Here is a 25,153-nt window from a genome sequence, read left to right as displayed (position 1 = left end):
TTCCGCACGAAGTAGCGGATTGAAATTATGTTGTTACGATGACTGGCAGCAGTCATTAGTCGTCGCGTATTCAACAATAAAGGTTTGCTAAGTCTTTCCAAATCACCGCCTGAACTATTTCAGATCTACTTAACCTATCGAATCTCGCTTCAGTTATATAAGCTGCACAGTTCACGTTTGACAGATGAAGCTTGAAGTGGCCAACCTGCATGAAGAGACGACAAAACTCGCGCATGCGCCGTCAAACAGTCAGTCGCATGTACATAGCTGGCAAATGCAGAGACGCTTACATAGATCTTTCGTTAGATTTTGTACTTAACCGAGTGAAAAGACGATACGTTTGTGTACACCTATATTATGTAGTTATCGAGGGAGAATGTGTAGCCAAAAGCAAAGTGTACATGTAAGAGAAATTGCGATAACCGTTCATGCTGCGTCATCTGTTTCCCCGTTACGATATCGATCTTTTTACTTTCTTTTTCGGCAGGAACTGCAAGGCAGTCCAAGCTGAAATTGCTAATGGTTTCGTTGGGAATTTGTAAACTCAAGCCTTGAATTTCACCTCGAGATAAGATGTGGACTTTGAACACACAAGCCTCGACGAAACTTCCTGCTTTGGGGAGTGTAGGGAGGTCAATATTACATGTAATGAGTGTCGACAAGTACAACAGTCACAGAATAAAAGGGTTATAACACCGAATTTTCAAAAAGCCCAGAATCTAATCAGTATCAAATTTTAAATGTAAATATAACTGGAGTACGTATAGAAAAGTAAAAACACAGAATTATTGATATTTCTGTATTTTTCTACATTTAAAATCTCATACCCCGTTTTCAAAAAGTATGAAATCAAAACTTTCAGAAAAATCCGAAGTATCAAGAGATATTAAGAAAGTATAGAAATCCAAAATATCAGTTAGCCAAAATTTCTATATTATTCCGTATCTTTAGGCTTGTACAAACCACTTTGTATTTTAACTTTTTACATTCTCAATTTTGAGTATTTTGACTAACCACTTTTCTCATTGACTCCCGCCTAATATACAGGTAATTCGCCCAATTCACACATTGATTTATTCCCTGTTTCGCGTTGATGAGAACTTTTTTTAAAAAATCAATGCCTGCTCTCGGTTAATTTCGGCGTCAAATGAATGTTTTGTCTGCCCTTCGAATAGACAGTGTGTTAAAATTGCAACCCTCGAACCTCAAAGTGATCCGTTACTGCACTGCTAGAATGTATCACTACATTATATGAAGTTTGAAGTAATTACGGGTAGTCGGAAATCTTTGTGTGGAATTAATCCCCTTCGTGCCTTCATGATAAAGGGATGTACTTCTCTGTCGTTAGAAGCGTTAAGAACCCTTTTTCGGGAGTTTGATGCTCTCCGGTAGAGTGTCGAGAGCGGTGGGATTTTAGGGTTAAAGCGCCCCCCATTCAATCCACTCCTGAAAATACGCCGTCGTCGGCCCACGTATTAATGCAAATAACATTTTTCCCGTTTCCGGTGTGACTACTGCAAGAAGAGACGACGAAGAAGAAGAAGAAGATGATGAAAAGAAGATGAAAGGGACGTGGAAGGGGAAGAACAAATACCTTGAAAAGCGGATCGAGAGTGGGAAAGCCAAGGTAGGTAAGACCGCAGGATTTCTTTGAACAGTCCTCTTCTTTCTCAAAGCAATCCTGATTGTAATTTCATCTGCCGAAGGAATCTCTCAAGACAAACTACGATTCGCGAAATGAATTTCTCCACCTCCCTGGCCGACGGTCGGATTTATTTAATTACACCTTCTAGCCATTCCTCCTCCTTCTTCTGCCGTCGCATTCCTTGCGGCATTCATAATTAAGGCTACTGCAGACTTTTGTTACAGCTTCCGCCCGTTTCATCTATAGTCGTCATCGTCTTCCTCTTGGTGTGTGTATGCGTGTGTACAACTTGTCAGCGGACGAGGATGTCGCGAACCGGCCTTTGTTTTACCTCCCAGAACATCGCCTGTTAAATGAACGAGGCTATGTAATTGAAATCCGGCCTCTTGTTGAAACAACGCAACTGCGCAAGGTCGGAATTTCAAGTCTTTTGAAACCTAGTTCGGAACCAATCTCGGCATGATGGTAAAACATATTTATTTAGATTGTATGGGAAACGAAATGAAAATGAAGTACGCGACGTGAGCGACAAAAATCGTACCCTTATATCCCAGCAAACTCAACTTCAAAATAGTTCTGAAGTAGCATAAGTGAAACAGTAGTAGATAAAGTGAAAACATGCCCGTATTTTCGAAATTTTACTCATTCGGTCATCCTAAGGTTCCAAATTAGTGTTTTTTTTTCAATATTTCGTTACCTTATCGTTGCTAATTACAACTTCGTGAAACGAGGGATGAGCCGTAATTTTCATGTAATTCTTTCTTGTGATAACTTTTGAAATATCTCAGGCTTTACAATGTTATGAAGTCCGTCAAATTCCTCCAATTCTCTAAAGATTATTATATGAAATCTTCTCATTTCGCGAAGTGTTTCCGGACTCCTACATACGAAGCTTCAAGGAATTCGGCAAAATCTTCGGAACCCACAAAGCTTATGAAGTTCCAGAAGATAAAGGTTCCATAAAGGTCTCATAAATATTTTTCATACGTGAGGTACTTTGTAAAGTAAAATAATACGAAGTCCAATGATGGAAAACTGGTGAGGTCGTTCAAGCACTTTCGATATCCTTTGAAGCTAGTGAAATGTTCGTTGATATCTTGAATTCCGATCTGGATAATGTTTGGAATGAGAAGTGCATGGATAAATTGGTTATTTGTTTTTGAAACGACATGAATTAGAGATAATGAAAATAAGAGTACGGTAGAAGATCCAGTGGCGTACATAGGGTGGGGCAAGTAAGGCAGGTGCCCTGGGCACAATTCAGATGGGGGTGCAAAATTCGAAAATTATTAAACTTTAAAATCAAAATAAACCACAATTTAATTTATATTCATATAATCCCGTAATTCCCGCGCGTGCACGGAGGAAAAGAAATTCTTGAACAAACAAAATTGATTATGTTGAAGTCCATTCACTTCAATTTCGTATCCCTTATTTGTTCCAAATAGGGTGACTTCAATTCGAGAATTTTGATTTAGTTACTTTGTCAAAATGATTTAGTCAAGCGAATCCCTTGATTCAACAAAAGCCTTTCTTTCCGTGATCGAGTGCAGTATCGATTCGAGTGAACTTATTGATGTGTTTCCGAAATCAAGTCAACTAAATATCATTTCATTTGAAGTTTATGTTTTGTTCCTCCAAGTCGCACGTTCGTTGACAAAAACAATTAGGTACTTCACACAAAGTAAGTAGATGAACCTAACCAACGAAAAACTTATATCGATCGAATGCCACACTTTTTTGATCCAACCGGAGCTTGTTTGGCGTAACTGGTTGAATCAGTTGCACTAATTTTTTTACGAGGTAAAAGAAACACCACACGCTTTCCAATAAGTAGGCAATACATTCATCGTAAACATCAGTATAGTAGTACTTGTTATGGATTTCGTGGCCTTTTGTAATTTGAATAAAATCATGTATTCGTCGACGAAAAGCCAGCAGAATATATTTAATATTTCCACCGTTTCGGCTGGGCTGCCCGCCAACCATCTTCAGGGTTGAAGGACAACATTCTACAGGCCTAGGCACGGTCTTACATACGGGTCTTGAAACTCATCGAAATTTGTGTGGTGGGGGAAATACGCTTACGCTGTATATTTTGTTTTTCGACGCTGCCGCTAGTTCGCACTGTCATAAGGTAATGTTCGCAAACACAGCCTCTAAATTCTATCAAATACGCTTTAACCTTCTGGGTTGTTTCATCAAAATCTTATTCAAACTCATTTGAACCGATAATACGGTTAGACAGAGATGATAGACCTGTTTGTATCTCTTTCCCAAACAACCTTACTCTACCACCCCGCCTCTAGCGGCCCCAACGGGAATTAAATGCTGTGTCTTAAACGTTCAGCCCCCACCACTAGAGTTTCCAGACCTGTATGTAAGACCGTGGGCCTAGGTGTTCTTGGTTACGCCATTTGGAAGGAAGCCATGAAGATGGTTGGCGGGCAGCCCAGCCGAAACGTCGGAAACATTAAATATACATATTCTATTGGCCTTGCATCGACGGATGCTTTGTTTTATATACTAGTACTACAAACGGCCACTAGGCGGCGAACTTTCTCGCTACGGAAGTAGCTTCAGAGTAGTTATAAAACCGGATAGTGCGATAGAAAGTCAGATACGGATAACGTACGATAAATTTGTCAATGTATACATGTACTAGAATTGAAGTAAGCGTAATATCAAATTTGGAGTTATCAAAATCAATATCGACGGTAAATAAACAATAACTGTTGTCAGATATTTCTACTTACACTGCTACATATAATAGAACAATAAGTTTTCGGGTTGAACCCATTAAATATCGGGAAAATCCCAAAAAATTTGGGTCAGCAAAATTATAAAACATGTCATTTTTCGTAATTTCAACCACACATTTTCTTAATGCAATATTCACATTATTGCAAAGAACTCACGCCGATAATCTCAAAGAAATCGATAGCATGATCATTCAAAAGTTTGATTTAATTCTACATTAAGTGGTCACAATTATTTCGTCCGGCAAAAGTATTTTGTTGAATTAAGTAAGCCTTTGTTCGCCGCGTTTGACTATTATAGCATTTAGTTGAATCAAACGAATATCACTCGACTCAAATTTTTCTCCGTGTGGCGAACTTTCGCGAATGAACGAAAGGGAGTGAATGGTGCGGAAATCTATTCGCGTCGCAGAAGTCAAGGAAGGTGCAATTTTAAAGTTTAACACTGTTGAGAGAGCACTTTTATTGATTAATTTCATTTCTAAAACAGCAAATAAAAATCTTTTGTAAGATTTATGACTGTTTTATTTGACGTTTCTGTTTATATTCAGATGATTTACGAATAGGCGCAGCTTCGATGCTCGCCCTATGCGCCATTTTCGATTGGTACGCCCCTGAGAAGATCTTCTTTTGACATTCTAACTTAACGTATTCCTGTTGAATTAATATTTTAGACCATATACCAGAGAACTGAGATGCAACCGTATGACGAGTATAAACAAGTACCCAGAGTCAATTTGAAAAACATGGTTCGATATTGATGCAAGACGAAGAATTGGCCGTTTGGACGAGAAATTTTCTGTTCCAAGAGCGGAAGCAACTGGAACAGGTGGATTGCAGAAGTCAAAGTAGCGAGAGAAGGTCTGCGTGTATTGAATTTCCTCCGCTCCCGCGGTTCGGGATACATATCTGCTGCAAAATCACGCAACCCTGGATCGAGACACAGGCGCAACGAGAGAGCCTCGCGTTTTCGATCGCAATTCTTGCGTACCTTGTGTATACGTATATTGTCTGTATTTGTGTGCGCGAGATATGATGCGATATGGAGAGACCGGAGTATTTCTCACGGTGTTCGTTACTGCCGCTCGCATTAAATCAAACTCCCACACGTCTTTCGTATATATATCAATCAAGAGAATATACATCAAATAACGAGTCATTCTCTGCGAATCGTCACACATAATTATACCTCCTTATACCTTATTGTAACTGCATGTTTTTGTCTGCACTGTGATGGGAAAGAAAGGTTTGGTTCGTTTTTTCTTTTCTTTTTCTCCAGAAGTAACAGTTATGCGACTTCGTGAACCTCTCGTAAGATTCATTTACTTGTACTCTAATTAACTTACTTTGTATTTTACATCGAGTGAATGATAAAATTCAATAGTCTCAGAAAAATTCTACGCTAATGCCGAAATCCCATTGATGCGTATTTAGATGGACTTTAGTCGTTTCGAATAAACTCAAGAAAACTTTTCCGTGTATCGGTTTATATATTCGAAAGAAACTGAGTGAACTTAATAGAATAAAATAACCATCGAAATTGTGTAATGCGCGTTTTCTGCAACGGTGGAATATTGTAATTGAGAGGTGCGACAAAAAAAAAAAAAGATGATCCAAACGTAAATCTGGTCAAAAAACCAATCGTTTCAAATTAAATTTAAATTTAATGAAATCTCAGTTCTATGAAACTGAAGTAATGCGAGAGAATTTTTCCATTGCACCATTTGCAAATTTTCTAAAAGTTAAATTGATCAAAAAATTAAAGTATACACTACAAATTTACTCGTGTGAAATTATTCATCAGAATCAGCGCGAGTCTGATTAAATAAGTCAAGTTGTTGAATAAGTGGTAATTGTTTATTTATTTATATATTTACTTATACGTATTTTTTTTTTTTTGAGTGGAATCAATTAGTAGAGAAGCAGACCCTCAAAATTTTAAATACTGACTCATTATTTATTATAATTTATAACGCAGTATCAGAAGCTGCGATACAGTAGCAATGGATTGACGCTTTGTTGAGATTTTGTTAAATTATATATGGGTGTCCAGATCAATTTATTTATTACTGTCATGTAACCAACCATCCGTCCATCCTCCCATCCTTGTACGGTGGAGTTATTGAGTCTATTTTCGATTAGGTTAATTTCACGACGAATACAGAAACGCGAAGCTTATTTGATTGATGAGAAAAGCTGGGATCTTTGAAGTGCGAGTAGAAAGCTGTAAAGTGAAAGAGAGAGGGACGCAGCATGGCCAAAGGTCAGGGGTGGTCTCCATAGTGCTGCCGGCCTACGTCGATCAATATCCACAAACTGGAACAGATTTGATATTTCAAGTGTATAATTGAACGGATTTGGCTCGTGAAAGAGTTACCCTAAAATGTGAGAATCAGCAGAAAAAAAGGTAAAACTAAGACCGTGAAATCAAGTCGTGGAAAACTGTTTTCTTTAAAAAAAAATTCTCGTACAAAACCCCGGGGGTGTTGAAACTTCGTGGCAAAATTTTTATTCACGGACTCAGAAAAATTAATTTCTTCGGAGTTTCGGACAAAGATATTGTTTTTTTCATACTCAAAAGTCAACGTCATACACATGACTTTAAGATTCCGAGACCAATAGTCAGCCTTCAGCTTTATATGCAATCAAACGAAAGTTGAGCGTGTTTCACGAAGAAGCTGAAACCCACTTCGAGGTTACTTCGTCCTCGAAAACACTACCAAGGAACAAGGATGAGGTTAAAAAGAAGGAAGGAAAGGAGAGGGGAAACAAAAACAAACACTAAAGGAGAAGACGAAAATTGATGCAAAGAAGCCGATCGAAGTGCACCCTCTTCGTACGAAGAGCTTGGCAGCTGACAAGGAAAAATACTAAAAACACTCTTCACTGCCGCGGCGACAACCTAATCTTAATGCATTCAGGGTATAAGAGAGTGTACCGTATGATGAGAGTATAAACCATCCACCCATGCAGGTTGACGAGGCTGATGGTCTCCGTTATCCAAAGTATAGGTATGGGAGAAAGAAAATGCGACCGGGACATCATCAAAGTCAAGTTAAAGTGAGAAAAACCTACAATACGTCCATCATACGTTCGTCTCTTATAAGGATGAATGGGTCCCCAAACCGTCTGATTCAAAATTTGGAGAAAGAAAATATTTCCTGAGTATTTTTCATAGAATTTGTGCGAATATGATCAGCTAGCAAAATGAGCCCAAAAATATTGGAGTCGTATCAAAAACACCAGTTCAATTATTTTGATCGTTCTAATTCATTCATATTCATTTCCGTTGCACAGTTTCGTGTTCATTATCATCGGCACAATCAGATCCATTTCTTGAGAATTTTAGAGCAGTTTTTTTTTTTCTCTACCTAACTTTTGATTCGGCGGTCCGGTCGATTCACCGTCAATTCGGGACCGGATCCGTTACGGATGGTCGATCGAATTACTTCTGAACAACAGCTTGAAATTTTCATTGTAATGAAATGCAAAGGACTGATATCTAATCTTATAACCAATTAGAGGTTATGTTTCTTCGGTAATAGGTCACATACGTGTACATATGTATAACTGCAGGCAGCCGTAATGCGGCAAAAGTGAATGGTATATAGATCCACATATGTATAATATAATAGTACCGTGCACCAGGCGCAGGATATATTTTGCTGCGGTAGACCAGGATTTTCGTAATACTGACTGCGCTATAGATGGAGCCGAGTACCTCGGTGCAAGATGCAGGAACATCGCCCAACGATTTCTTTGATTTTTGGAATTTCATAACGCAACTAGGGTATCGCATTGCGGAATAACGTCCCGACTCTTTCTTCACGTAATGTCTCATTTTATCCCGTTTCTTGCTGTCGAACGTTGTTTCTTGTTATTTTCATTCATAGTATGGTGAAAAAACGTTCGATCCAGTTTCTCAGTACATCGAAGAATGAAATAAAATTCAGAGTCTTCTTCGGATGGTGCGAAGATGAAATTTGATCAGAGATTTTATCACCTTTACAACCGAATTAGAAAAAGAATCAGAATGTAATCTTTAAAGATTGACAATACTTTTAGGTACACGTTGTAAAAGGCAAGTCATTCATTCCCCAATGAATACAGAATACAGATGAATTCAGCGTTTTGAAAAGATTTTTTTTCCGTTGGATACCAAGAATGGTTTACCGATAACTGATAGTTTCGATCGAAGAACTAAACCGAGGTTTTCTATAGTTATCATTAGATTTAAAAAACGTTCAACTTGTCATTAACGTAATCTTTTTTATTGTAGATATTTTCGCAACGTCTAAAATTATAGTCATGAAAAATTCATATCGTAATTACAAAGAGGAACAACGCTTGATCCTGCCCATTTTCAAAGCGTAATTCAAGAAGTCCTTAAATCAACATACATGTAAAACATATTTCATCGCGGAAGGGCATAATAATAAAGTCTATGAATTACGGTACTTGTGTATAATATATATGTGGAGTTGGCAGTGAACTGGTCCTGATTTTTCAACGACACTCTTCGCGGTGTTGACCCGCAGGTTTAGCCCCGAAGGATTATTAGTCATCACGACCAATCCCTGATCATGCGGTTCATGATTCACGCGGAGAAGCAGCCCGCAAGTGAGTACGTACATGCATAATACACCGAGTATGTAGATACTTACGAGTGTACCGCGAGCGTTCCATTATACCGTCATTCGCAAATTAAAATATTCACGCATGACATCAATGAGTCATTGTCAGCGAGATTCCGCAACTTGGGTTGGACGCGTTCCGCGTCAGAGAAGAAGCAACGGAATAATTACTTAATCAAGAATAAAAGTAGAGAAATGAAAACAAGTAGTACAAGTCATGAATCATATGACCGCACGATTCTTGGTCTTCTCAGATGGGCAAGATTGACCTTTTAAAGCGGAACACGACGTTCGCCATTTCTTACCATTCTTTCTAATTGTACTGTGAGTCGAATCATTCGCGTTCCATTTTTGCAACACTAACAAACAATATTCGATTGCCGTAAACCAAAAAAAAATTATGTTGAACGAGTTACTATTCTAAATGTGAAACGTATATAATTTTTGAACTACTGGTAAATTCGAAAAATTAACGACGGAGCCAGGAATCGAACCTGGTATCTTACACTTACAGACATTCTTACAAATGTGCTCGAAGAGGAAGAACACTTTCTATATTCACATTTACTATTCTAAACTTAATATCGATTGAAATTCGTTTGTCTCCGAATCTTGCAAGCAAATGAAAAAGAAATAATTTCCAAATTTCTATTTTACGGACTCATATTCTAGGATTTGGATCAGAAAAACTTGTTCACCTTTTTCCTACCTACTGTAGGAAGCTTATTAATGTGATCTTTCTCTCTTTTTCTTTGGACTTATTTTTCTCCATTTTTTTTTCGTATTCTATTCTCACCTAATCAGTTTGATCGTCGATTTTTTACTTCGAAAGATTGTACACTAAATCATGAGTAAAAGGTCTGAAGAGGTCAGAGGTCTTTTGTACTTCCTTTACGATTTTCTGTTTCTTGTAGAACTATTTAACACATCTCTGTTCCAAGTATAACAGACAGGTTAATTTCCTATTACCTTTATCTACCGTGAGATACCGAGTAAGTACATTGATTCAATTGTAATGGCGATAAGAAAGATTATGTACTTGAACCGCAATTGTAGTTTTTACGTAATTTACGTTTTTAAGTAGTTTTGTAATACTTCTGGACGAAAATAACCACACACAAACACACAATTATACCCAAGTGCCAGGAACTAATTTGAAATAAAAATCCAACAAGCTGCACAACCAAAGAAAAATCGTCATTCTTTCATCGTAATACGTGTTACACTCGTAATAAAGTAGAAAGCGAGAGTTTACAAGAAATACCAGACTGTCACAAGTGATTTGTCAAGAGCGAGCGGTGTCGCCGCTATATCGGCAGCACCAGCAGCAGCATAGCCGCAGAAGTGAGCCAAGAGTGACTTGCTTTCCCATTGTGATAATTTGCGCAAGAGCTTTTAGCTATATAACGTAGATGAACTCGTCGCTCGTATCGTACTAACCTTCAGCATATTTATTCTCTTCTTTTAATTGGTATGAAGTGCTGTGATAAATCTAGACAAGAGTCAATAACATGCATAAATCACCAGACTTCCATGGCATCTGATTACAAGGTTTTCTTCGTTCCAATTTAGAACTTTCGCAAATCCAAGTCATTCACGTGATTATGAAACTTGTCGTACGATAACGTAATTTCAATCATAGATTGAATCAATGATGATGACCAGCTGTCGAAAAAACCCCCCTGATATGGAAAATTTATGGGACGTATAATCAGGTCGAACAGTGACACGGAAGCTACTCTTGTTAGAACTATCCAAAAAAGTCCCAATATTTTTTTTACCGATGGGGGACCACAGTTATCAAACTGATTGCAGGTGGCGCACAATCGTTGGTCTACTTTGCCGCGAAATTCTGGTGTTCCAAAATGAAAAAGTATCTTGTTCGGACGATTGGAGAATTTAAACAGGTTAATTTGCCATGGTGCTTTTCTCCGAGTGAAGAGAAAACATCTTCTATAAAGGAAAATGAATTTTAAGTTAATATTGTATGCTTGAATTTGAATTTTACACCAACCAAGCTTCAAAAGTTGGCAGTTTGGTTCCCGATTGACAATCTCAAGTAACATTTTACAGGGAATTCGAGATTTATATGAATGTTTTGGTGAGAAAACAGTAGAGTAATGTGATTTCAATGTGGTGTTTACAGTTTAATATAAGCAGGGTTCCAAAATTTATTTCTACATTACACAAACTCTTTTCATCATATCGAACCCGATCAGCTTCAGTTTCACTTTGCAATCCTTTCCTTCGACAGATCGTCGACCTGACAGTATCTCACCTAACCGCGCATTACTCACGCTGCGTTCTCGAGGTGATCCGAGTTTCCTCCGCGTGATCGAACGTGGAAGTTGAAGATGGCGAGGGTCATGGGCGTTTCTGACTCCACGGAATGCCCCACAGGACACAGGGGCGAGCATAAATAAGGAGAATTCATTAGTTTCCCACGAGGCGACGCGGGAGTGTCCACTTGTCAGGACAGGTGAGACAGGGCGGTGTACCGGATACCCGGACCCGAGTTTATGGCCGTGATTCGAGCACCTGCAGCCACGTTGGGTCAAGCTTCAGCGCCTGCGTGGTTCGACTAGATGCATTCTACATTCCCGATATGTACAGCGCACGCGCGTTTCCATCAAGAAAATTATGAAACTGCAACGTAGTTATAGATTTGCCCGGGGGATCGACCGTGGCGTCGAGTTGAGTTGTCTGACCTTTTACACTGTGCCTTGTACTGTCTCTACGACATACTCTAAACTCACTTTTTAGTTTCAGTTCGAATGTCGCCTACGGTGCCGTGGCGCCGACCGCAAAACGCGCCGGAGAAAACTCACCTTGTGGTTTCTCATTGTAAGTCACGTTTCGCGATTTCCAAGGTATATTTTAATCCTCTTGAGGTGCATTTCGACTCGGTATTTGCGAGGAAAGTTATACGGAGTAACCATAATCATCCATTTTTCACCGCACGTCATATAGCGCCAACTTTTATGGGAATATGACCTCCGTAGATTTAAACTATACGGTGATGTAATCACTATGGTGTATCGCTATGAGACTGTGCCTTATGCCCCGTTTTTATAACGGCATGGACGCTTGGAGAGGTTCGTGATGAGAAAATTAATTATTCGCAAGGGAAAACGCAGACGTTTAGAACGAAGCTGCTTCTTCATTGATAGTTACAAGTTTGTAACTCAGATATGTAACGTTTAACAACGAGAAATGATAATATCGTTAAAAAAAAATTGGCAATCGCAACTCAAAATATAATCACACTCAAGAGTATAGAAAACTTAATAGTGGTTATATGATGCCTTTGAATCATGATAAGGTAATTCTAGTCAAGTGTTGAAATTGCCTCATATGTTACTGCGATCTTTTCTTACTATACATTTGAGGGTGAAAATTACAGTTTCAAACTATATTTTTGCTTCAGGATACAAATTTTTCATCCTCCTGAGACTTAAATACATTTTACTCCATCCTGCAATTCCAGAAAGGTTAAATTTTCATAACGCATCGAAATACTTCGAAAAATGTTTCTCAATATGTGCCATCAGAAGAAGCAACAACTTGAAAACTGTGTGAGAATTGGTTTTCTTCCAAAATCGGTAAGTATGCACCAGGCTTGCTTAATCTGAATATTCTGGCACAAGAAATTAGTTCAACGCATTTTGGGACTATCTCAAAGAAGAATCATCGATTTGAATTAATTTTGCAATACATTCATGGAATCCATTACGGCTAGCCTTGAGTGATCAAGAATTGGACTGTTCGTATCGTTTCCCGTGAGCATTACGCTCAAATATTAACTTATAAAAAACTGGAAACCTGCGCAATACATTTGTTGAATACACTCCTAATCTCTTCGTGATATCACAAAAAAGATCTGACATCCAGCTTGGCTCATCATTGAAGAAGATGTTTTAACTCTACAACAATACAAAGATACCTGCTTGATTTCGCACCCTACGGATAAGCGAACTATAAGATCATCTTAACGTGCCTGTACTATAATTATGGCGTACTCATACCAGAGCCGCTTCGTATGCGTGTGTAATGGAGCCAGTAGCTTTATGTATATGCAGATAATTTCGATCTTCTTGGGTCACGAATAGCGGGCGGCTCGATCCAACGGGCACGCATGCAACTGGGCGACTGCATGCGTGTGGAAAGCACCGATCTGCCTCCGTACGGACAATGAGCTTATTATACGCGAGCTTAACCGTTGGCTTGTTTATCGTATTGCTCGCGTGTTACGCTCGCAGGCATCTGTAGAAGCGAAGCGAGTAGAGAGAAGAGAGAGAGGGAGAGAGAAGGAGAGCAGCACGGGTTAAGCCCGAAGAAGTAAAACGAAAAAAGTCGAGAGGAAAGTAGAGAATAAGAAAAAAACCGCAGCCGAGAAGAAAGGGATAAGAAATGCGAGCTGCTGCAACGTTTGTTATGTACGTCGAAATGTAATTCTGCTGCGAACAGGCGATGCGGAAATTGCACATAAAGTAGCCCCTTCAAAAATTCTTCAAACCCCAGGCTACGGTTCAAGTTTCGAGATTCACTCAGTGAATTCCATTTTCGATAGAATCACTGCGAAGGGATATCATATCATCGAGTTCAAACTTTGGGAAATAATATTAGGGTATAAATGACTACCGAAAGAAGTTCAAACAATAAATTAATGAATAGCCTGTCATAAAAACCTGCAAAAGCGAGTCGTAATTTTGATCAATGGCCACAGTAGCACGTTTTCAAGTTCCATAATCATGTGCCAGAGGTTTAAGTTACTTCATTACCCGAGAGAGGAAGAGTGTCAAAAACGATTTACTTACTCCGTCGACATCGGCACTCCAACATATCGTTAACGACATCATAGTCTACACAGTTGGTGGTTACATTGATATGTACGTACGTACAGAAACGGCGCCAGATCAAGTCATTCTCAACTGAATGACAGTAGTCTATTCATGAGCATAACACCGCAGACTTGTACCTCTGCTTTTCAGGCTACTGTAAAATCGGAAAGCATGGTCGATCGAACATGAAGATCGTGAAGAGCATAAATGTGTCCTACGGAAGTTGGCTGGCACCGGTGCAGCACTGCAGGGGCACCGCGGTAGATATACCTACCCATTCATTCTTTTTCTCTCTTTCTTCATGTCTTCTTCTCTTTCTCTTTCTCTTTCTCTTTCTCTTTCTCTACCTTCTCCTTCTCCATACCTTTGTGTAGATATAGCCGCAGGAGGAAACCGATGTTCACGATACGGTATGCGTACAATATCCATAGGTATACGATAACAGTCCAACAAAAGGAGACACGGAACTGGATACAAGCATGTCTAGACTTATCTAATGCACAGGAAGATTCAGGTTCGAGAGTGCATCGATACTCGTAAAAATCTACGGATGTATCGCTATGTTCTCCCCGTTTTTGAGGAAATGTGTTATGGTTTTCGAGGAATCCTAGAACAGAATCATTTTTAAACAGTTCCTATACATTAACAGAGAATCGAAAAATTAGCGAACTAGTACATTTTTGTTATCCTGGAGTCGTTTGGTTCACTGGCTTGGTCATTCCGATAGTCTCGAAAGTAAAAAAAGATGAGAAACGATATACTAGCCTCTGATAGTTATGCAACTTGAAAACCTGGCTGTGACTCAAGACCCACCACCCAGTTGCTGTTGATTTTTTTTTAAAACAAAAATTTTTCACCGATATATGAATCATCCGGTAGAGTTTGTACAACGCCACAGGGCTCGAGTTTTACATAATCAAACCTAAGGTCTGCGAATGTACACGTATGCGCACACGGTGTAACACGTTAGGTGAATGTGTAATTGTGCCCAGGGTGAAAGGAGTGTCCACCGGTGTCCATTCCGTTATTACAAACGCTACAGCGCGTTTCTCGCAAATCGCGACGACCGTTGTTACTCGCTTATCCAGCAGCTCGCACGCTCAAGACCACTGTCGCGATCCGGCGCATGGGTTCACAACAATCGAGCAATTGACCTAATTAGACCCTTCGCAGCACACGCATACCTGCACAGTTCCTCCATAAGCACTGCACGTTTGTTGTTGTTAAACGTGGCATACCTACCGCTGCGATGGCTTGCTGAGCCACCATTGTATGATCACCGGAAATCCCATGGTCCGCAAATTCGACTTCAGAATAGAATGGCACCAGTATATCGATGACACTCAAAGGTACCTTCCATCAATCGTCTACCTGCTGCGACAGCTTTCCTACGAATGAGGATAAATACTTCTCTCCAGACGCCGGACTGATCTTTCACTTTTTCCAATTCGCATCGGTTGTTCTTGCTGGTATCCGAATTAACCTCAATTGCCAATATCACCGCATTGATGATGAAGAAAAAGCTTTTACATAATGTGTAGTGTTCTCAGAAACTCGGCAGACACGTCACATATTCGCATCGGTTTTTCCCAACAATTGGCATGAATGACAATTGGCAGTACATATATTAGATAGGATAACTACGTGTATCCCTATTCTGTACTTAATCATTTCCGCTATCATTGACGACCCGTGCTTAATGGCGAATGTATTTTATAACAATGCTTTGTCCGTGGAGTCGGTTGCGCCACGGACTCCCAAAGTGTGTATATAATGAGTATAAAATACCTCAGCGTATAACGATAAAAGCTGAATCAAAGTGCTCAAGTACAGAAGACTCTCAGTCTTACTTCCATGTCCAATTCTATAATGCTTCGTGGAGTAGCGAGACAGTCGCTTCAGTTGTGTATTTGCCATGAATGTACTTGAATACACCTGTGTGACATACACGCAGATAATACACGAGATCGTGATTCACTAAGCGTATTGTCCATTGTATACACACACATACATACACAAATGTATGTATATATAGAAATTGCGTGACAAACTTTGCCGTTTGAATGGGTTTTAATAATTCGAAGCCATGAGTAACGTCGGTCGGTAGGTTTATATGCAAAGCCATTGTGCCAACGCCTCACGTTTCGACAATCCCATACGTGGCCTTTCATACACTATACTCGTACATGCATAAATATCCTCGTGGCTCATGGCCAGGAAAAATTCTGTGCATGCTCGCCATCGCGGTTCATTGGAGACATCAATAAAGGCAGAGACGTTACTCTTGAGGTAGGGAATAACATGGGAATCAGAAAGTTTTTTATTCGGTAAGTCATATGAGATATTTTTATTGTACAATTGCAGTATGAAATAATTAATATTGCGTTACTCAACGAACAGCTGACGCATGTTCAAAGCTGTATAACATTCGTGATATCGATTAATTAATTTCGTCTTGAAAACGAATCACACTAAAGACGCTTATAGCATATTGTAAAATTTAATCCATACATACTTAACGTACCCTGATACAAATTTACAGAAAATAAAGTAAAAACGTATGTTTTTGAACACGACATAAACTCCATTTATTTCATAGTTTTATCAACATGAGAACATGATGAATAATAAATCCCGTTTTACAGACATTTTTCAAATTACAACTAGCACACTAAATCTGAAACAGTCCAACTGTGAATGTACCGAAAATTTGTATATACTATCCCCATCGCGATATTCATACAAGGTATAACATATTTGATGTCATTACTTAGCCAAGGTTTTACATTTAACAATTAAAAACATTCCCAAAAACTGATACCCTTTACTTTGATGACATTAAAAAGACCCAGCATCGTTAATTTTAATCACCGCGTATAATTAGTTCGCTAGTTGAGCACTGATGCGCTTGTATAATTATTCACAACAAAGTGCAGTAGTTTTATGTACACACACATATTCATCAGACACTGGCCGTCCGCATCGACGATCATGCTGCAATTCCAATGGGACGGGAATTCAATACCCGCCGAAAAGCAGCGGCATTTCCAACGTAAAATTAGCTTCAATAATCGCATTAACTACCAACTGCTCATTCACACTAATTACCTTCGAAATTTCCGATAAGCGGATGCAGGTAGCGGTGATCGAACTTCGCTATTATTATCTACCGCTGCCTGGCGCAGGAACGATTTTGAAAACACTGTAAGAGACTATCTTATAGATCTCACAGCCCTCTCTCTGACCCTAAACGAAAACAAAAAGAACAGACTAAAACGGGGAGGATTTCCTCGTTGGCTTAAAAATTCTGATAACTAGAACGCAGGCTGCTTTCAAATCCAGAGAGAAACATCTCAAGCGAAAGTGTAACTGAGGTTCAGTATTCTAGGCCATGAAACTTGCCGTATATTTCAAACCCCAGCCCAAGACCTCGACCTGGGCTCGTAAAAGAAAATTGGTATTTCTTCGTACTAGAGTTTTCACTTGGATCCCTGCCATGAGGAACAGAATGAAAAGGAGAGAGAAGAAATACGGGAAGATTTTCACCACTGTTTAAAAACAATACCGAGATAATTGATCACCAAAAAATGTCTCGTACTGCTGAGGCGTGCGCCCGAAACAATATTCGCGAGTCATCAATGAAACTTGTTTCTCAAATTGACGGTAAGAACTAATCCCCAGGTTGAAAACCCAGGAGATAAAAACGTAGGTATGTGAAACGGGAGCAGCTCTTGTCAGGAAAACACGGTTTCTCCCCATAACAGGCACCTCTTCGCTTCACGCACAAACAAAGTGAGATAGGAAAAAATTCTTCAAGTTCTCAAAGCCAGGTTATAGCTTTGGAAGTGTCTTACCTTGGTGGGAAAGAAAAGAAGATGGACACCTCTAGCGGTAGATTTTTATAATTCAATGGTCACGAGTGACATGTTGAATGGTTTGGCACTGAGATGAGCATCCATCACAATGATTGACAAAATAACGTGATCTATCGCATCTACGGAGCAAATTGCGAACCCTTGGGAATACTTTGAAAGAAAGAAAATAGAGTTAAAGCACTCGGTGAATTAAATTTAACCGTTAAAAGAGAATTTGCAATAGTTGACCAAGTCCTGAAAAAATTCATATTAAAACAACCCAAGTACAGAGCTTGGTTATAAACTTGTCTACAGGATGGAAATAAAGTTGTAGCCGTACTCGTAGCCGTACGTAAATGTGCAAAACCGATGATATTATTGAAAAAATTAACGGTAGCGAGTTCCATGTTGAAAACACATATTCGTTTATCGGTACAGAGTCATTGCAATGTTTAAAAATGTTCTTACCACTATTTGAAGTTTATCTTCGAGCGAACGTTGACTATTATCAACTTGATTCTGTCCGAGCATTTGTATAATAAATTTGAAAACATTTGAGCCGAGGCACGATTTACGACAAAAACGTGGGCTTATAAAATTAGGCACTTTTATCGCGCGGTCTTGAAATGTATTCCCCGACAAACGATACATTAACCTGAAAGTTTAAATTAGGGGAACAAAATTGAACACGGAAAGAAAGATTCGTGACCCGCAATCCGCGTTTCCTTGAACGTCTTGCGTTAAATGCACAACACGACCAAGCCTTGGTGCCTTACGTTATGCACAAATAAAGCGGCGTGTAATTTCTCCGGATTTAGTTCACCAGGGTAATTTAGGTACAAAGGTGGGCGAGCAGAGTTCCTTAATTGCTAATTAACCGGGGGTAAAACGCACACCGAGCTATAACAAGGAGCGCTTTTTGATTAGCCGAAGCTCTCGGCTAGATAACCACAAATCAAGGCCCAAGCCCTGGCTTGTCTCGAGGATGAATTTCACCTCGGAGTTTCCCACTTTACGGGGGGATATCAACAACCCGACCCCTTTCAAACTACGCATCGTCCCTTCTGGGCCTCAGATTCGCCTGGCAAGCCACGGGACACGCAGTTTCGAATTACGAGGGTGCACGAAATCGGAGTTCACCTACCCGAAATCCCATCCCTGGCACTAAAAATCTATTACTATCGGTGAGCAGCTATGTTGTGTACCTACGGACGGTATGTTGTTGTTTCAATTATCCCTTAATGATAGGTACTGAATCAAGTACACTGTAAGAAATATGTTGACGGGGACTCTTGGAGACTATAATTTGGTGTCAATTCGACAGTATCTGATATTCAACATTCTCATATACCAAATTCCGCACCGGCTAATTTTGGTCAATTTTAAAAGCACCAATTCCTACGGTGTATGAAATTATAAACAATGCGCCATATTGGCATCGAGTACATCTGAGATGTTAGTGTTTTGGGTGATCTTGATTTGCACTGATTCGAATCAAGTGAACAATTGGAAGAAGTTGTGTGAAGGTTGCTAGCGTTCGGAGGTTTGACTATTCGGGATTTTGACAGTTCGCAACTTCGACCCGCACCAAATGAAACATGCACTGCAAACATTGGTATATTACCGATATTGTTCAACGTGGTGGCACTGAACCGAAATTTATTCATAACATCAATCGAATCGAGCAATTATCAACAAACTCCTAGATTATAATTGTTACGATTTTGCAGATGACTCTGGACTTCAGTTGTCGGAGAAGTCTGTATATGTTGCCTGAGTGTGACTACACGCCCACAAAAGAAAACAACAAACAAGTTACACTACAAGGCAATGCAATGGAAGATGGTTTCTGGGCAGTAATAATACTGAGATGATAATATGACCTAGCACGAAGAAAGTATTCAGTGTCTTCAATGGCATTCGTCTAATTTCACACGACATGCGTCTGGGAACATGAAGATATTCTGTCGTCGCAGAAGACGGATCACCACGTACCTGATGGTTTGACCTCAGGCAAAAAAGCGAACGAAGAATTCCGCTGAATCCATGAGACCGTGTGGTCACTGTCTTTGTATAAGATTTTATTACGAGTCGAGGATTCGGAGTTCTGCGAAATGAAGTGAAATACTTCATTTTCTGAACATTTTATGGGTATCAAATGTATACAATTTGATCGAAATCAACCTGTCACAACAAAAATTTCGCGCAATGAGGGCTTCGAAGGTACAAATACAAGTTAAGATTTTACATAACAGTGAAGCTTTTTCCGATAAAACAATAGTTTAAAATATTTTATGTCTCTTACCGTTTGACTACTCGCATATTTTTTTTTTTTTTTTAATCTTGAAATCAGTAGCGCAAAGTCTGTCTCCAATTGTAGATTCATTTAAAGAGTCAAAAAATTCTGTGATCCAGCTAAGTATGAATTATCGTGTAACTTGTATAAAACATCTATATTCAATTCTAGAAAATATAATCCATGTTAATGTTGTCTGTGATAATAAAATCCTTTCTCTAGCGCATTAGAATAATTATCTCGATTTATGTAACAAATTCTTTCATTTTCCAGATGGAGAAAAAAACAATTGAACTTCCGCTCTATTCGATGTGATAAAAATTACGGATTTATTATTATAGCACAGAGGTGTAATGGGTTCGTTATAACGCTTCACGGTGCGAAATCGATTAGCATAAAATACACTTCTTTATACTTTCGATTTCTAGCGAGGTAACGTAACAACCGTTGGCATAACGCGATATTCTAGTAGCGCATTCATTAGGCCCGTTTTGCTTCAAGCTCATCGAACCAAGTCGAATCTTTAAAAACATGTCTAACCAACGTGCACTTGAGGAATTGCGGCAGCAAGATTCTGCCATTCGTTCGTCGTTGTTACTACGATAATAAAAGAAACCGCAATAAATGCATCCGCATTTGAACGTGCAGAGGACAAGCTGCGGTAGGCGATGAAGAAAGCGAAAATAATGGAACGGGCGCGTATAATAATATCGTAGAGAATAATGCGAGAATAACCGTTATTTAAAGCTTCATTAAGTAAGCGAAGACAAATTGCGCTGTCAACGAACGAGACGACGGTTCAAGCTTTTGGTAATTATTAATGGTTAACGCTGAACACAAAAGTCGAGACTCGTCGTCACCCTCTTTCGATGAATAATAAGGTATGTAATTTGTTTCCTCTTGAAATATCAATAAGAATTAGCTTACGGTTGATTATTCATTTTTCAGGCAAAGCATGCGAAAGAATTTTCACTCGCCCTCGAAATACGTAATCCATGTTTGTTTGGCACTAATTTTTCCTCCCAGTAACAGAAACGCAAGTTTCCTCAAACGTCCAGGGAAAAACAATTTTCCCTGAGTTGTTTATTTTTTACACACAATAATGCAAATGTTAATGCAAATTATCGTACGAATCTTTTCTATTCATTCAAGTATTCATAAATTCAAATGAACTTTTTTCTTTCGCTACATTCAAAATCGTTTAATACCATTTTGAACGATTGAGGGAAGAATCAATGCGGGAGATAATCCGTGCAAAATCGCTCGGAATCACCCCAGCAAAGTGAATTGGAATCCCCAAAATCGATGCATATCACGTTCTAGATATGATTTCATGCTATTCCCAGAAACGCTTCCCGCCGCTGTTCATAGATTCCCCTCCGTAACATAAATTCACCATCAGGACCCCAAAATACTCGTTCGTATCCCGCGTAACGTGACGTCACATCCGAATTGACGACGATAAATTTCTGAAGGCTGATAAAACGGTGGCGGTTTAAACGTGATATATAATAAAAGATTAGAAAGTTTCGTGACAGTTTTATTTCACTCGATTAAAGCTCTATACACTTCGATTTTTGCCAGACATTAATCTAAGTCAGCCAAAAAGTTTTTTATTCTGAATTCTACAGCGAACGAAAAATTGAATTTAAGCCGATATAAAATCATGAATACTAAAATATTTGGTGTCAAATTCCGAAAGTTCGAACTTTATAAACTCTAGCTATCTTGGAAACTGGAAATATGGAACGTTCGAATAATATTTAATTGTAATCTTTACCAAGTACTTGATTTTTCACCCAAATTTCATGGAAATCAGTAAATCAGTTCGTCAGGAATTTGGGTTGAAACATTATTTGCATGTACGTAAGGATGATCAAAACAGTGACGAAGTTTTGCAATCATACCGAAAATATGAGGACATTGGAAAGTTGCAATACAGATCTTTGTCGAAAAATTTTACGTAAAGAACAAAAACTCGCGGTTAAGGGGGCCTGTCGGTAGAATTTATCATTTTTACGACTAGCATGAAATTTTTAGTATCGATAAAGATTCGTGAATCGAGTATCTTCCTGCCTATTTTGATTGATTGAATTTAGTACTTTTCTGGATATTGGTTTGAATAGAGACGAATTTTTTTAAATTTTTATACTTTCAGAAGGATAAAGAACAAAAGTTGCTCTCCACCTTGCAATTTAATGATTGCCTATAAAATTTGTCAACCATTTATTTGTAATTCACAATACCAGCCCAAATTTTTATAATTGAAAAAATGATGACGCTTTAGAAATTAAGCTTGATTTCAGAAATAATTTTCATCTTAAATTTTAACACGTACAAGCAGTTGCTTTGTAAAAAATTGTTTTTTTTTCCTAATAAAATGAACTATCACAGAATGAAACCGAACGAATCCTCGAGATTTTACATCATTTTCAAATGATTTTAAATAAATCCTCGATATCTAAGCTTCTGCACTTTATAATTTCAATATCGTTTATATTTGTATTTTTAAACAGAGATCTTCGGTAGCTCGGAAGCAAAAAACCTTCTTCGATACTCGATGTCCAACTATCTCGTAGTAAAAGTGATAAATAGTAACGATTTCCAGTCGACCATCAATCCAAGCAAGGGGAAAACTTCGAAGAAATAAAAAAATTTCGCATCTGTGGAAACCTGAAATTCAAATTTGATTCAAATTCGAGCTTATCGAGTCAGGCGATTTAAAAGTTACGAATATCTTCAAAGATTTCGTCTAAATTTTTTCTCAGCACAAATAATAACATTGCGATAAATATTGTCGAAAGGATTGTTTGACAGAAATGATCTAATTCGTTTATTTTTAATGCCTGAACTAACCACATTTAAAAAAAACTATATATATATTTATTATTATTCTTCAAATTTGACGAAAATTTCACCGAAGTCTTTTCTCAACAACACCTATAATAATTTCTCGCTCGACGATCCATTGCGCATGCGGATTGACCTGCGACTAAATCGTAAGCGCGTCAGGCAAAGAGGGTAGCTTTGAAGCCGAAGTTAGACGTATCTCGACACGCCGGACAAACGAAGGGGGAAAAAGGGAGGGTGGTATTCGCTCTTGGCCGAGGGATGAGGGGATATTGATTGCCGGGAACCCCAACCAACACGAGGAAACGGCGTCGGTTCGAAGCTGCCCGATGCAAAGGCAGGTTGCCATGACTGCACCCGGTGGCGGCGTGTTGCTTTTCCCATCGTGGCATAACGGGGATCAAACAGTGCGGAAGAAGCCGATCCTCGCCTATCCGAGATCTTGGTGAGGTTGGTAACGTTGAGGTAACGATACATCGGGTGAAAGGATCGTTATCGGGCAATATTAAGATGACTTTCAAGGAGTTGGCTTTTCAGAATTACCTATTGTACATTTTGTTTATAATGGTTCGCTAAGTTTCGCAAAGTCATGATTTTGCCTGAACATGCATCGTTACGGTAAAGTTACTAACTTCGTCTCACTCCTAAATTTCAGCGTTTCGAGGTGACGCACCGTCGCGAAATCATTGAAAGATATTAAAACCGACAGTTGAATCCTTCCATACTATATATACATATTGCAAAAAGCTCGGAACTGCAAGTCACCGAGACCGGATGATTATACTGGTGTGGAAATATTTTTTATGTACATTCTGATTTTTAAACAGGATGTTTGAGGGGAAAAGGATGCTCGGTGGACTTGTACTGAATAATGAGAATACATTCACCGACAAAAATATACTGAAATGTATATAGTTAATACCAATAATCCGTATCCATTATAAATGCCTGTCTTTTTTCCGCTGCTTTCGAAAATCATGCGCCCTGAATATATTTCTTTCTTTCGTCCTTTCAGTTTATAAAGATGCAACTTGGTATATAAAGATGTAAAATTTGCCCCTTCAGTGATTTCTCAGCCCCTTTCGCGTCCCTACATCTCCTAATATATGTAGTATATATATATATATATATACACTCTTATACGTACAGAATAGCCCAACTGTATTTATGTGTAGCAGAATGTGAAATCGATAGTTTGTGCAATCGAATTCAGCAAAGCTATGCATGCTTCCGATGTGAAAAACTACTCACTTCAATGTCACAAATTTTCCATCATCCGGTCACATAAAATTCGCGTGGAAATCAAGAAAAAAGCAAGTACATCTACATGAAATAAGCATCACGTTATAGTCAACATCTTGAATTTCATTTCTTTGAGTTCAAATCAAACTTTTTAATGAAAACCGTAGAAATTCACTGCACCAACTCCATATGCTGAGACAGATTTCATTTTGTTATGGGAACTAGTAAATAAAACGAGTAACATTCGAATATTAGCGCAACAACAATAAAATGCAGCGTCGTCGTTGTTAATAGTACATTTTTCACTTAAATAAAGCAACAAAATAACCTTGCTATACGTACCTATTGCACCCTAGGTAACCAGAAAGTTTGATGCTTGTCACTGTTCTTTTCGATTATGGTCACTCATACTAAATTTTCTTCTGTGTAGTAACCAAAAAATCTTAACGTTGACAATTGTAATTTTACACTAAACAGGTATACCTGTGCTGCATTTTCGTGTAATTTCAAAAATATGCGAACCATTATTGCAACTATACCAAATTCTTTTAACCCATCGAAGTATACATTTTTCCTTGCAGTCAAACTCCTTGAAACTGGGTATAGAAAGATTCTCTAAGTCGTTTATGTCAAAAATGGGGTCAGATCTGAGAAATTTTCAAAATTCAATATGGCGAGTCTAACATGAGCGAGTAGGATCAATTTTTGTATTTTGAGTCCGCCATATTGTATCTACTATATTGAATTTTGAAATTTTTACATCGGATTCGTTTTTACCGACGAGTTCCACTTTTCTAGTCGTCGCAACCTTCACGCAATTACGAACAGGCATTTTCAGCACTTTGTTTATAGCGGTCATTGTATTCGCGGAATCGTCGTAATCTCTCTGAAAACGTCAACAATGACATCTTAGAAGTCCAATCATGCGAAAGAAATGGCAGCGATATTTAAAAAATTGGACATAAATCTTGAATAACCGATTGGAAAAAGGTGTTTCATATACGAATGAAACGCTGTGCCGCAAAAGGTTAT

At 38.7% G+C, this 25,153-nt stretch overlaps 1 protein-coding gene across 2 annotated transcripts in view; it reads right to left on the bottom strand.

Annotated features, from left to right (window-relative positions):
* The window catches only part of raskol (Ras GTPase-activating protein raskol), a 232,647-nt gene that overhangs the window by 169,492 nt on the left and 38,002 nt on the right, over window positions 1–25,153 (bottom strand). The gene's annotated exons all lie outside the window — the stretch shown is intronic.

Source organism: Neodiprion pinetum, chromosome 3 (assembly GCF_021155775.2).
Source record: "Neodiprion pinetum isolate iyNeoPine1 chromosome 3, iyNeoPine1.2, whole genome shotgun sequence".
Classification (NCBI taxonomy): Eukaryota; Metazoa; Arthropoda; class Insecta; order Hymenoptera; family Diprionidae; genus Neodiprion; species Neodiprion pinetum.
Note: the sequence above shows the minus strand (reverse complement) of the source record. Positions and strands in the feature narration are given on the sequence as shown.